Raw genomic sequence first — 14,539 nt, forward strand, 5'->3', positions numbered from 1 at the left:
GCTCTATCATGTATGCCATGCTGTGTACAAGACCGGATATCGCAAGTTTGACCAGCAGACATCAAAGTGATCCAGGAATGGAATACTAGACAACGGTCAAGAACATCCTGAAGTACTTGAAAAGGACTAAGAATATGTTTCTTTGTTATGGAGGTGACCAAGAGCTCGTTGTAACCAGTTACACTGATGCTAGTTGGAACACTGATCCGGATACTCTATGTCATAATCGGGATACATATTTATTTTGAATGGTGCAACAGTTAGTTGGAGGAGTGCTAAGCAAAGCGTTGTGGCGAAATATTCAACTGAATAAGAATACATAGCTGCTTCGGAGGCTTCATCAGAGGCGATATGGATGAAGTGTTTCAGTACTAAGCTTGGTGTGGTTCCTAGTGCGTTGGACCCGATGACCATCTATTGTGACAACATGGGTGCATAGCCAATGCACAGGAGCCAAGGTCACACAAGAAGCTGAAGCACATCAAGCTATGTTTTCATTCTATTCGCGAGTATGTTGAAGACGGTGACATAAAAAATTGCAAAGTACACACAAATCTGAATGTGGCAGATCTGTTGACTAAACCTCTCCGTAGAGCAAAACATGACCTACACTAGAACGCCATTGGTGTTAGGTACATTACCATGTAATCTAGATTATTGACTCTAGTGCAAGAGGGAGACTGTTGGAGATATGCCCAAGAGGCAATAATAAAATGGTTATTATTATATCTTGTGTTTATGATAAAAGTTTGCATCCCATGTTATAATTGTATTAATCGGAAACATTAATACTTGTGTGTGTTCTAACATAAAAGAGTCCCTAGTAAGCCTCTTGTTAAACTAACTTGTTGATTAATAGATGATCATAGTTTCATGATCATGAATATTGGATGTTATTAATAACAAGATCATATCATTAGATAAATGATGTGATGGACACACACCTAAGCATATCATATGATCAAATCATTAAGTTCGTTTTGCTACAAGCTTTAAGATACATAGTAACCTAAATCCTTCGACCATGAGATCATGTTAATCACCTGCACAGGATGGATGCTTTGATGACATCAAACACTACTTCGTAAATGGGTGGTCATAAAGGTGGCATTAAGTATTCGGAAAGTATGGGTTGAAGCACATTGATCAAGAGTGAGATTTGTCCATCCAAATGAAGGATAGATATACTCTGGCCCTCTCGGTGGAATGTCATCCAATTATCTTGCAAGCATGTGACTTGGTCACAAGGGATGTCATATCATGGTACGAGTAAAGATTACTTATCGGTAACGAGGTTGAACTAGGTATAGAGATACCGATGATCGAACCTCTGATAAGTAAAGTATCGCGCGACAAAGGGAATCGGTATCGTATGTAAATGGTTATTTCGATCACGAAGTCACCGTTGAATATGTGGGAGCCATTATGGATCTCTAGGTCCCGCTATTGGTTATTGATCAGAGAAGTTTCTCGATCATGTCTGCATAGTTCACAAACTGTAGGTTGACACACTTAAGGTTCGATGTTGTTTAAGTAGATATGGACTTTGAAATGGAGACTGAATGTTGTTCGGAATCTCGGATAGGATCCATGACATCACGAGGAGCTCCGGAATGGTCCAGAGAATAAGATTCATATATGGGAAGTAATATTCCAAGTTTGGGGATAGTCCGGTGAATTTATGGAAGGTTCTAGAAGGTTCTAGAATCATCCGGAATATTTCACTATGGCAGGTGGAGTCCAGGAGGGACTCAAACAGCCTAGCCTACCCATCAACGGGGGGAAGGTGAAGTCCATAGTTGCCTCCACCTCCTGGCCGACCACACCAAAAGGAAAGAGGGGAGAGTCCCACCTTGACTAGGTTTGACTTTTCTTATTATGGTAAGTTTCCAATAAGAGTCCTAGAGGGAGTATGATTGGGAGCTAGGGTTTTGCACCTATATAAAGGGGAGAGGAGGGGAGGGGCGGACACAACATTGGCCGCACCACCCAAGGGCATCAAGGCTGGCGCCCCGCCCCTCTCTCCCAAACCCTAGCGCCACCCTCCTCCACCTCTCTCCGGCTACAGCTATGGCGAAGCCCTGCAGGAGATCTCCATCACCACCATCACCCCGCTGTCGTGCTGCCGAGATTCCGAGGAGGATCTACTACTTCTGCTGCCTGCTGGAACGGGGAGAAGGACGTCTTCATCAACACCGTACGTGTGACCGAGTGCGGAGGTGCTGCCCGATTGCGGCACCGTCGGAACCTTCTACTCGCTCCTGAGAGCGGCAAGTGATCGACTACATCATCCACGAGATTTATCTCGTTAACGCTTAGCGATCTTCGAGGGTACGTTGATCCCATCTCGTTGCTACCATCTACTAGATTAGATCTTGGCTTGTTGTTCGTTCTTGCGGTATGAAATTTTTTGTTTTCTATGCTACGAACCCCTACAAGGACCGCGATCTCCGGCGGCCCATATGCAACACATGACGTTGGAGAAGGTGTCCGCCTCGAAGCTAATTCACAACAGCGACGCTAGGAATGAATCAATGGCGATGCCGCTGGCCGGTGGCCGCACTGGTCGCATGAGACTGGCCGTTAGGAACAACGGAGAGAAGAGAGGTTGTGGATTAGCTGATCGAAGGTTCAAAGCAAGAGATCGTGTGGTAGGGGAACACATTGAGCGGGTCAGGACTTGGGCTTTGTGTTCAATTGTTTAGTTACTAATTTGTCCTTATGCTAAGTGTACAGTTACGCTTTAATATCTGTGCAAAAAAATAATTGTGGAAAAGCACAGAAGCACATGGCTTTACAAAATAATTATGTTTCAATTATGTTTTATTTTTATTTCATTTTTCGATAAAGGAAATATATTAATATCAGAATATACCAATTACACACACCCTCTGCAACAACACAATACCCTAATGGCAATACGAATGCACACAGCCAAAAAAGAGAAAGAATACTAAGAAATTATTATTTTCATTTCATAATTTTGTGAGAATATTGAGTCAGCACACACTACTAGGAAAACCATTATAAGTAGGAATGTATTATGTGACGCATCTAAAAATATGCTCCACAGAAATTATTTCTGTGACGCACCAAAAAATATGCTCCACAGAAATTTCTAATTTATGTGGCGCATGTAGGACTAGTGCGCCACAGAACTTTGTCTTTCTGTTTGTGGATGGATGCGCCACAGAACCTCCATGGAGCCCACGCGGGTCTAGCACTGCACATGGGCGAAGGAAATTCTGTGGCACATTTGCCGACATGGCTCTGTGGCGCATTTTGGTACATGTGCCACATAATTCCTTGTGGGGGGTCACCACTAACTTCACGAGGGCATAATTCTGCGGCGCATCATATGCACCACAGAAGTCCAAATTTATGTGCGCCACATAATGTGTAGGTTTTTTTTTGCTCCCCACGCAACTCCATACCCCCTGGATCGCCTTTTTTTTAGCTCTTTGAAATTTAGAAGAAATAGATAAAAATTTCAAAAATTAAAATCATTCGAGATGCCAATGTATTATGTCATCTAGTACCACTGAGAATTAACAAACATGAATTTCGATTTTTTTTTGCAAAATTGCGTTGCAAAATCATTAAACTGGATTTGTGGTTGCATACGAACTCGAAAAAACGCACAATATATCAAAATGACTACCTGATGCGCGACAAAAGTTTTAAAATTTCGGTGACGCATGTAAATATGTGTCACAGAATTCAAATATCTATCGTGTGACAACTGTGGCACAAGAAATATGCGCCACAGAAATCCAAAATGGTGCGCCATAGAAAAGTGATTTCGTAGTAGTAACGTGATTGTGCTAACATCACTGCTGTAGGTACCGGCAACTGTAAAAAGAGGTTTTCCCTATTGGAATTCGTTGTCACCTCTTCTCTTACAATATTGACAACGAACTCCAATTGTGGTGATCTAACAGATTATTTTAAGCTTTTTGTTTTTTTGAAAAGCTCAAAATAATCTGTTAGATCACCACAATTGGCGATCTACATACATCCTATAGATGGAGCATTTCTGTTCAGCTCTAGTTGCAATTTGTCTTCCAAACTCTAGCCTGGAAGAATGGTCCATGCGGTGATCAGTCTGGAAACTTTGATATAAATCAAAATGAAAATCATTGATATTCGTAGCATGACTCCTACGCTTGGATATCCGATTGATGATACGGATATGCTTGGGCGTAATTCCAGTAGTTGGCATGTTGCATTGTCTCGCCAACTATCATGCAATGAACTCACAAAGTCAGAAGTATCTTTCCCGTGGTCAGTCTCCGTCAGGCCCAGCCTAGTCCACTCGGCAGCATTACAACCAGTGTGGGTGTGACCTATGGACGCTCAGAGTCGATTCAATGGTCTTCATTGACGGCTGAATTCTTGACCAGTGCATCACATCATTTTGTACAACTGATAACAACCTATCTGCATAGAGACACTGTCGATGCTGAAGAGGAACATGACTTGTTTGTGCTTTTCCAGCAAATTGCTACTGCGGTCAACTTCATTCTCCAACCCTTTCTGAAAAGAAAAGAAATCATACTGTCTTGGCAAAAAAAAAAAGTCGAACTAACACGAGGTGGAGTATTGCTGTCAAATGGGAAAAAAAATAGAACACAAGGTCGGGTCTTATATAGTCTAGCGAGAAATAGCGTTGCGAGTTACAAGAAGAAAGGCCTGCCTCCTAGGCAGCCTTGCGGTTCTTAAAGGCTCATCGACGAGGAAGCGGCAGAAGGGGAAGGAAGGAGGGAGGCAGCAGAAGCGCCATGGCTTCGCTCTGTAAGCACAAATACCTCTCTCTTTTAGTCTTGTAAACCCCCATTTTCTTTGCTCTCCAACCCAGCATCTCTCTCTCATCGTGAAAAATATCGTTTCTGGCGTTTAGCCTGTTCTCAGTTCTCACTGCTCTGCCTTTTTTGTGAGATAACCATTTTCACTGCTCTTCTTGGCAAGAATAAGAATACAAAAAACTACTCTTTAGCTTTTTAAGGGATAACTGCTATATTTTACTGAGGTGCGACTGAAATTACATAATTCATCTTTCTGTTTTATCATTAAGGCATACTCAGTATTCAAATCAGTTTTCTCTGATCCTATACGGTTTACTTGTGCATTCTTCAGTTTCTTTCTTGTTGTTGGTAGACTGAGAATACAAATGTTGCCTTTCTGTTTAACTGAATCAGAACCTCGCCATGGGGTTCATCTGTCGTGAATAGTTAGTCAGTTTCAAGATAAAGTTGATTGAATGCCATCTTTGATGACAGGGCACGTTTCTGTTGTTGTTTTTGTTGTGCTTCTACTGCTTGGAGGATCTGATGCCAATCCAGCTTCCCCTCACCGTAGTCAGCTTGATGTGAACCACAAGAAGCCGCTACAGACATTCAGACCTTTCAACATTGCCCACAGGGGTTCCAATGGCGAAATTCCTGAAGAGACTGCGGCAGCCTATTTGGTAACTATCGATTTAGTCCTCAATTACCAGCATCCAAATATTTCTCAATCTTTTTATATAAAGATATATTTTCAAGTGGCCCATGAAACTCGGTTGTATTTAGTGTTGACCCTATTAGTTTACAGTATAATATCAATCTATGACTAGGCAGTCACATGTCCAACCATATTAAAATTACTTGTATGCTGAAACAATATCTTGGATACCATGTTCAGTTATTATTAGCATACGATAGAGATTCTCAAAGATTGAAATCCAATATATTAATGCAAACCTGAATGTATGAATTGGTACGTTCTCACAGAGGGCTATCGAGGAAGGTGCAGACTTCATAGAGACTGACATACTTGCGTCAAAGGATGGGCATCTGATATGCTTTCATGATGTAACCCTCGATGCCACGACTGACATCGCTGACCGTGCAGAGTTTGCTGGCAGGAAGAGAACCTATGAAGTTGAGAGAGAAAATGTGACCGGATGGTTTGTTGGTATGGAAATTGTGAACAGCTTGTTCTATTGCTATTTCTAGCTCATTTTGTTGCTGTGAATCTACTCTTGACTCTTGGAGTTCCCTTTGCTTACAGTGGATTTTACTCTAAGCGAACTGAAATCACTGAGGGTGAAGCAACGCTACACATTCAGGGATCAACAGTACAATTGTATGCTTTGTCTTTTCTATTTATTTATTTTTAATTTTCGAATACTACTGCCTTGTACACTGCTCATGTTCATAGCAATAGTCGAATAAATTATGTTAATGTCAGATCTCATTCACATTTCTTGATCTTCATTGAACACAACCCCATTTCTTTACCTAAGAAAGGAACCACATCTCTATCTGTTGCACTTGCTAATATTTTTCTCATACTATATTGCAGGGAAGTACAAGATCATTACATTCGATGAGTTTATCCTGATTGCACTTTATGCTGAGAGGGTAGTTGGAATATACCCAGAGATCAAAAGTCCTATTTTCATTAACCAATATGTAGGTGACTTCAACCTCACCAACTCCTGAGAGCAGTTTGTTCGCTTAAGGATGAACCGACTTTATTCTAGAGATTTTTTCATGGAATTAACTGCATGACTATATTGGATGATCATTTAGGTAAAGTGGTCTGGTGGCAAAAAGTTTGAGGACAAGTTCGTGGAGACACTTCAAAAGTATGGCTACAAAGGCGAATACATGTCTGAAGATTGGCTCAAGAAGCCATTATTCATCCAATCATTTGCTCCAACTTCACTCATTTACATCTCAAACATGACAAACTCTCCGAAACTGCTTCTAATAGATGACACCACAGCTCGGACTCAAGATACCAACCAGGTATTCAAAATCATCAAAAGGCAGTGTATTTTTTTTCCTACATTTCAAAAATATTTTTCCAACGTGCAGTCATACTCTGAGATAACTTCGAATGGTTATCTCACATTCATAAGGAACTATGTAATTGGGATTGGTCCATGGAAGGATACAGTTATTTCAGCAGTAAGTAACCATTTAGGACATCTGACTGATCTTGTGGCACGAGCGCATGCTCTGAATCTTCAGGTGAGTTGTCTGAACTGTCAAGTGTTTTATCTTAGATTACATACGATGCTAAATTAATAAAAATATCCGTATGCATCTTTTCGATGCAGAGGCTGGGAGTCTTAACTTCCATTTTGAAAAAAAATACGATGCTGAATTAATGATGCATTGCAGGTCCATCCATACACATTCCGAAACGAGAACTCATTCTTGCACTTCAACTTCCACCAAGACCCTTATGCCGAATATGAGTACTGGATCAGCATAATTGGCGTTGACGGCCTGTTCACCGATTTCACCGGAAGTCTTCACAGGTATCAGCACTGGACAGCTCCGCACCAAATGAAATGAAAGACTGCCCAGGCACTCCTTCATGAGATCTCCTACATGCTAAAGGATGAAGGATACTAATCTTAGCTTGGCAAGCCTGTATACGGCACCCGTATGAGATTGGTGTCATTGTTTCAACCACCGAGAAAAAGGATTGGTGCTATAGCCACCAAGAAGAAGGAAGTACATGAAAGATAGCCTAATGTACTTCCTTTTTTGTGAAGTCAACACTTGAAACACTATTTCCTTCTTACAACAATTGCAGTATATCATCAATATGATTCTCGTTCAAAGAGAAATTATTTTGTGGCGGTGACCTAAACAACTTCTTGTTATACTCAGTTATATAAACCTTAAAGTTCTTTTCTCCTATAATTTTCCCCTCGTCTTGATCAGGTTGAAGAATCTTTTTTTCTTTCAATGTTTTCCGTTAGCTATTAGATGAAAATATTTTTTATTATTTCCCCTTGTACTGTACATATTTAACTTTGGCGCGTTGAACCCACTTATTCTCTTCATCACGTCTAAGTTCTGATAAGATGAAATTGGTATCCCTCGGTGTATCCAACTCTTTAGCTTTTTTCTCATTAACTTTTTTTAAAAATAGGATGCCCCAGCCTCTCCCTCAATCGATGCATATTGCCTTATCTAACTCAATAATATTAAGGTGTAGTCGTTCTTCCCCTTTTCTATAAACATCGATGTGGTTACAAGCCCATCCTATAAAAGAATGGCTCACATGTCTTATCTTATTTTGCCATCTCTCGATTGGGCTTGCCCCGCATTAATAGAATTCCATTCAACTGCAATTAAATCATAAAACCCATCTTGTTGTAACCATGATAACTCGAATGAAAAATGTGCTTATTCCCCAGGTGAGCCTGATCATCCGAGTCAATTTACAATGGTGTATGATCTGATCCCAACCTATTTAGAATATTAAACATCACCAATGGATTTTTTTGTTCTTACTTACACTAGCTAGTGTTATGGCAATATACTTGTTGTATTACCAGGGGGCCAAAGGCCACAATATATAGTACATGTACAGGTGCACATATGCAGAAAGCCCCCTAACATATGGAGAAACTACAATATACAGATATATACATCTAACACCCCCTCAAACTCATGGTGGATCCACAACACTGAGTTTGGAGAGTAAGAAATCATGCTGCGCTCGAGTCTGTGCCTTCGTAAAGAAATCCGCCAACTGCAAATCTGAAGGCACATAATGAACCGCAACAACATCATCGTGTACCTGTGCACGCGTGTAAAAAGCATCAACACCGATATGCTTGGTCAGCTCATGCTTTACCGGATCACGTGCAATACTGATAGCACCTGTACTGTCAGACAAAAGTGGAGTGGGTGTCGTAACAGAGACCCCAAAATCTGCAAGCAACCACCGTAACCAAGTCACCTCAGCAATCAACAAAGCCATAGCCCGCAACTCAGCCTCAACACTCGAACGGGAAACTGCGACCTGTTTCTTCGTCTTCCAAGCAACAAGCGAACCACCAAGAAACACACGATAGAAGCGAAAGCGAACGACGATCCGTAGGATCACTCGCCCACGTAGCATCCGAATAGCACTGGAGCTGGAGAGAGCTGGAACGGGAAAAGAAAAGGCGACGAGTGATCGTGCCACGAAGATAACGAAGAACACGGAGGAGATGACTATAGTGAACAGTGGTAGGAGATGAGACAAACTGACTCAGAATATGAACAGGATAAGAAATATCAGGATGAGTGACAGCAAGATAAACAAGACTTCCAACAAGATGGTGATAACGGGTGGGATCAGGAAGAGGATCACCATCAGTAGGGACGAAGCTTAACATTAAGCTCCATAGGAGTATCAACTGTGCGCTCATCCCCAAGAGCAGCACGAGCAAGAAGATCCTGAATGTACTTTTCCCGAGAGATAGAAAAGCCATCGAAGTGGAGGAAACCTCAATGCCAAGAAAATAGCGAAGAGGACCAAGATCGGTCATAAGAAACTGATCACGAAGACGAGCCTTGACGAAGGCAATATACTCAGGATCATCACCAGTAATGATCATATCATCAACATAGAGAAGAAGAAGAGTACGCCCACGAGGAGAAGTGTGAACGAAAAGTGCTGGATCATGAAGACTAGGAGAGAAACCAGCAGCAGTCACCACAGAGGAGAAGCGCTCAAACCAGGCACGAGGGGCCTGTTTGAGACCATAGAGAGAACGTCGAAGACGACAAACCATCCCATCGGGAACAGAATACCCAGGAGGAGGCTGCATGTAAACCTCCTCACTCAACTCGCCATTAAGAAAAGCATTCTGAACATCAAGCTGGGAGACAGACCAGCGGCGAACAGAAGCAACAGCAAGATGGGTACGCACAGTAGTCATATGCAGGGGCAAAAGTCTCATCATAGTCACGGCCGTGCTCCTGCTGAAAGCCACGAGCCACAAGACGCGCTTTATAGCGCTCAAGAGATCCATCATAGCGAGTCTTAATTTTATAGACCCACTTACACGTGATAGGACGAACACCAGAAGGTGAAGAAACAAGATCCCAAGTGCCAGTGCGCTCAAGCGCAGCGATCTCCTCAGCCATGGCAAGCTGCCATTCAGGATGACGCTCGGCATCACGATAAGAAGTCGGCTCAGAAACGACAGAGAGACCATACTGACTAGGAGAGTAACGAGCTGGAGCACGACGCTGATGGACAGGCCGTGAAGGGGGAAGGTCATCAGCAGAGGACAACTCATCAGAAGAAGCGGAAGAAGGGACAGCATCAGAAGGGTCCGAAGCTGGAGAACGAGGAGTACTAGGTGGACTAGACAGAGGAGAGGATGGCACCGAAGGAGGCGCATCAGGACTAGGAGGGGGAGGAGACGGGATAGCAGGGGGTGCATCCGGAAAAAGAAGAAAAGAGATATCATCCACCGGGTAAGTACCCGAGGTGGGACGAGGATAGAAGGGACGCGTCTCATCAAACGTGACATCACGAGAGATGCGCATCCGACGACCAATGGGGTCCCAACAACGATAGCCCTTATGCTCATCACTGTATCCGAGAAAAACACACTCAACAGACTGAGCGGTCAGCTTGGTGCGATCGCGAGGAGGGAGAAGAACGTAGCAAACGCAGCCAAATAAACGAAGTGTCGAGTAATCTGGAGAGCAACCAGAAAGACGCTCGAGAGGAATGCCACCTTGAAGGGCAGCGAGAAGGCTGAATGTTAATGAGGTAAGTCGACGTAGCGACGACCTCAGCCCGAAATGCGGCGGAAGAGAGGAAGCAATCATCATAGCACGGGTAGTCTCAAGAATGTGACGATGCTTACGCTCGGCGACACCATTTTGAGCATGGGCGCCGGGACACGAGAACTGGGCAAGAGTGCCCTGCTCAGCAAGAACACCACGCAGGTGCTGGGGAGATATACTCTCCTGCGGAGTCGGCCACGAAACACACGAATAGGCGTGGAATACCGAGTACGAACCATGGCTGCAAAACGCTGATAAATAGAAAGCACCTCACTGCGAGAGTGCATAAGAAACAACCAGGTGTATCGCGAAAAATCATCAATAAACAAAATATAGTATCGATGACCCCTTTCGAAGGAAAGGGAGCCGGACCCCAAACATCCGAATGAACTAAATCAAAAGGTCGCTGAGATACAGACGCACTAGTAGGATAGGGAAGCTGAATCTGTTTGCCTAGCCTACAACCCTGACACGAATGCAAAGACACATCTCCTGAGACAGACCCCAGAAGACCACGGCGAACTAATGACGATAAACGGGAGCCACTGAGGTGACCCAGCCGATGATGCCACTTGCTGAAAAGATCCGAGTGACGAAGCGACAACCGCGGGAGAACTGGCGGATGAAGTGGCGGTGAGAAGGAACGCGAAGCCGTCTAACTCCCGAGCCCCGGGGACTCAAGGCTGCGAGGGCCAGCTCCAACCGGGGCTCCGTGTACGGCGGTCCCGAACGAAGACAAGAATCGGCGTCAAAAATGACGCGACAACCGGAATCGATAACTCGACTAGCGGAAAACAGGTTCATCTTAAGACTAGGAACATGAGAAACATCGGGAACGAGAGAAAGAGGTAGTAGAAAGGGTGCCTCGACCGGAAACGAGGAGAGAGGTACCATCAGCCGTGATAACACGAACAGGCGAAACAAGAGAGCGAAGAGCAGAAAGAATAGAAAACGCAGAGGTCATATGAAAAGAAGCTCCAGAATCCAAATACCACGGGGATGACATACCTGACTGTGTGGAAGGTGGTGGTCGCGCGGTGCCAGAAGAGCCAGGCACAGAACTAGCAGTACCCGTCGAGGAAGAGCCTGTACCAGCGAGCAGACCACGAAGACCACGGTAATGTCCTGATCAGATAGCGCAACAGCAGAAGATCCTGAAGAACCAGCCACGACGACGAGTAAGATGCGGCGGGCGTAAGCTGGGATCCCTCTGCCAGCAAGTAAAGATAGTGTGGCCAGACCTGCCACAGTAGGTGCAAGGAGGTGACGTCGAACCACGAGGCTGCTGGGGCTGGCGCTGACCCTGGAATGGAGGAGTACGAAGTATCGGCTGTGCCGGAGGCCGCAACGAAGCCGGCGGCATAGGAGGTCCACGAGCAGACGTCACAGGAGGGCAACGAGCAGCAAGAACAGAGGGAACCTCAAGAAGACCAGCACCACGAAGACGAGTCTCCTCAGCACGAAGCTCAGCAAGTACCTCAGAGAGCGGAACACGACCACGGGCAAGCAGCCGGGCCCGGCGCGGCTCAAACTCCTTACGGAGCCGCGACAAGAACTCAAAAACGCGCTGAAACTCCGGATCCGCGCGCACGGTCGGACAACGGGGACAAGTGGCACACACAGCCGTACGGAGAGAATCAAGCCGACGCCAAATAGCAGCACTCCGAGTGTAGAACTCATCAATAGTAGAATCACCCTGCTGAAGGGCATGCTCTCGGCGAACCACGGATAGGTAGAGAGCATCCCCGGAAGGCTGATAGCGCCGACGAAGAAAAGCCCACCGAGCAGCCAGCGGTGGGAAGACCCATAAACTCAGCAAGACATCGAGGCGGAACACCGGAGGTGAGAACAGCAGCGAGCACGAGCATCCTCATCTATCCACCGAGTGTACTCGGTCAGATCCAGCCGGTAAGTCGCAACGGCAGTAGAGTGGTCCTGGACCTTCCGGTCATAATCAGCCGCAGCAAGTGTCATCGAGCACTCTTGGCCGCATCCTTATCCGCCCGAGTAGCATCGGGGGCAAGGGCAACAGGTAGCGGTGCAACAGGCACCGTAGGAGCAACGGGGCGCGGCGGACAGGAGACCTCGCCAGAAAGCACACCCCAAAGACGAAGACCGCGCATGTGGACGCGCATGAAGGCAGCGAAATCAGGGTAATTCGCACGATTAAAGATCACCGGGCAGCGAGGGATCGCAACATAGCCCGAGGAAGACATAGCTATCTTTTTTTTTCTTTTTTTTTTCTTTTTTTTTCGATTTTTTTTTACCTCAGAGTTTAATCAACTGCTGGGAAGGAACGGGCCGGGAGGCCTGGCGGATCGAGGGGCGAAGCAGCGGCCCAATCTGGCGACGATGCGAGGAGCAGGCGAAGCCGGCGGCGTGGAGATCGAGGGATCGATCGATCAAGGGGCGCACGGAGCGGGGGCGAGGAGTCGGACGTGGGCAGCCGGGCTCGCAGCGGAGGGCGGCCGGGCGCACTCGTCGGAGGGCGGACGGGGCGCGCGGGGTCGGCCGGGCGCATCGGAGGGTCAGCAGAGCGGGGCACAAGCAGTGGAGGGCGTCGGGTCGCGGGTGGAACGAGCGGAATCGGCGAGCGATTGAGGGGGCAGGCGGATTGTGGCGGCCACACGCGGATCCTGGGGAGATCGATCGGGAGCTGGAGGAGATTCGGCCGGGAATCGGGAGCTGGCGACGAAGAGCAGGCAGCGCTGTCGCGCGGGTTGGGCGAGCGGAGCAGGCAGAGAACGAACGGAGACGGGTGACGGAACAAGAAAACGTCGGCCGGGATTAGAGGATCAATTTTGCTCTGATACCATGTTATGGCAATATACTTGTTGTATTACCAGGGGGCCAAAGGCCACAATATATTGTACATGTACAGGTGCACATATGCAGAAAGCCCCCTAATATATGGGGAAACTACAATATACAGATATATACATCTAACAGCTAGAACTCTATGTAGCCTCCCGTATGTGTCAGAGGGTATCTATGTGGCTGGCCCAAGTGAGTTGCCTTCCCAAGAGAACTATTTCTCTTATGAAAAAATAATTTGAGCACAGTATGCAAAAAATGCAAAAGTAGAAGTCAAGCAATCCAGTATAGGAGTTCTGATACCAATCAATTACGAGCTCAGGCTCCAGGGATTTGTCGAAAATCCAAAAAGGGAATTTCAAAACTTCATACAATTCTTTTCTGAAGTAAGCTAATTCTGAAAGATGACTGGAGGGGAAGCCTCAAAAACAGGTGGAGGGTCTGCGATCATAATTCCAGCAGTTGCCATGTTGTAATATCCCTTCAACTACCGTGCAATAAACTCAGAAGTACTTTTTTTTGGGAAAATATCACATGATCTCAAGCTATACATGATACCACCCTCAAAATTTAAAATTATAAGGTTTTTTTTTTAAGAAATTCCGAGTGTTTACAATATTTGTGTTTACAGTCCCGAAAATTTTCTAAACAAAATTCGAAATACACACAGAGAAACAAAAAAGAGAGATTGATTGTGAATAGTGTCATTTGTGCTTTTGTCTTTTTGGGGACACTATTCATGTTGGATTTGTCTTTTTCGTTGCTCTCTGTCCATTGCGAATTTGGTTCTGAAAATTTTAGGGATTGTAAACATACATCTTTTGAACACTAAGAATATTTATTTGATTTTTTTTTAAACTTGTAATTTCGAATTTTAAGAAGTTGTATCATGGTATCATGTGTAGCTTGGGATCATTTGATGCTTTCCCCACTTTCAAGGGTACAGTCTCCATCAGGCAGTAGTAGTATACTATCCTCATATATTCAGCATTTCAATCAGTGCGAGCGTGGTCCTATTATACGCACGGAGATTTATTCAGTGTTGTTCATTGACCGATGAAAATATTGTACTAAAACTGACAGCATGTTGTACAACTGGCAGCAACCTGCATTTGCATAGAGACATCGTTGATGCCAAGAGGAAG

At 45.1% G+C, this 14,539-nt stretch overlaps 1 pseudogene; it reads left to right on the forward strand.

Moving 5' to 3' along the window:
• The first annotated feature begins 4,663 nt into the window (after positions 1–4,663).
• Positions 4,664–7,698, forward strand: LOC124703678 (annotated as a pseudogene).
• The last annotated feature ends 6,841 nt before the right edge of the window (positions 7,699–14,539 follow it).

The sequence above is a fragment of the Lolium rigidum genome, chromosome 3, assembly GCF_022539505.1.
Source record: "Lolium rigidum isolate FL_2022 chromosome 3, APGP_CSIRO_Lrig_0.1, whole genome shotgun sequence".
Taxonomy (NCBI): Eukaryota; Viridiplantae; Streptophyta; class Magnoliopsida; order Poales; family Poaceae; genus Lolium; species Lolium rigidum.